This window comes from Mastomys coucha, unplaced genomic scaffold (assembly GCF_008632895.1).
Source record: "Mastomys coucha isolate ucsf_1 unplaced genomic scaffold, UCSF_Mcou_1 pScaffold14, whole genome shotgun sequence".
NCBI lineage: Eukaryota > Metazoa > Chordata > Mammalia > Rodentia > Muridae > Mastomys > Mastomys coucha.
The window spans coordinates 20,603,654-20,604,607 of record NW_022196896.1 but is presented as its reverse complement, the minus strand read 5'-3'; positions in this window follow the sequence as shown (position 1 = coordinate 20,604,607).

Genomic DNA, 954 nt, shown 5'->3' with positions numbered 1-954 from the left:
CAAATTGGTATCGGGGCTCTGAACACAGAAAAGACCACCGACATCTCTCAGATAGCATAGCAGTAGTAGAGCTGCTTTCCACCTAAATCAGGCTTGGGCCTACTCAACTCCATAGAGACAAAATGCCGCATCATGATAAAGCCATTTAGGCTTCTTTTTTTTAACACCAGAGAACTGACTTCTCAGAAATCATGTGACAGGCCATCTACTAATCTAGCTGATATATTTGGAAGGCTTCTGCCCCACTGTAGCCCTTCCTTCCTTGCCCTTCATCTTCCCTGAATTGAGATATATATAAGCTAGCCCTGGTATTTCAATAAATAAATGTCTTCTCAAACATCCCTTGGTCTCTTTGGTCATTCATTGTCAAGACCCTCCTCCCCAGCTCCTCAGCACCTTGAGACAGCTGGCACACAACCACTGATAGAATTGGGGACCCACACTGGTACAAGTTGTTCACAATGATGATGAGTAGGGCAGATCTTAATAAGAGTCCTCTATAAGGAAATAAATGTCTCTGTCATTTCCACTTATTTTCAATTTTCTTTACTTGTGAATTTAGGGGAGGTAGAGTAATCACATATCACCCACACAGAATACAACTATATAACAGAGGCTACAAGAATCATCTTCAACTTGCATAGTAGAAATGTACAAAGATACTACCTCCAATTGCCAGGTGTTTTTCTGATTCTTTTAAAAAGTTAATTCAATTTGTTTCTTCATAGTGTATAAAATGCCCATCAATTTCTCTGGTCCTCCACCTCCTCTTATCTCTAACCCACCTCTATATTTCCTCTTTTCTATATTCATGTCTTTTTATTTTTAAAATCTATTTATTTTATTTTTCTTTCATACCTCACATCATGACCATGGTTTCCCCTCTATTCCTCTCAGTCCCCGCACCCACGTCCTTTGTTCTCCAAGATCCATTCTTTGTGTTCCTTTCAAAAA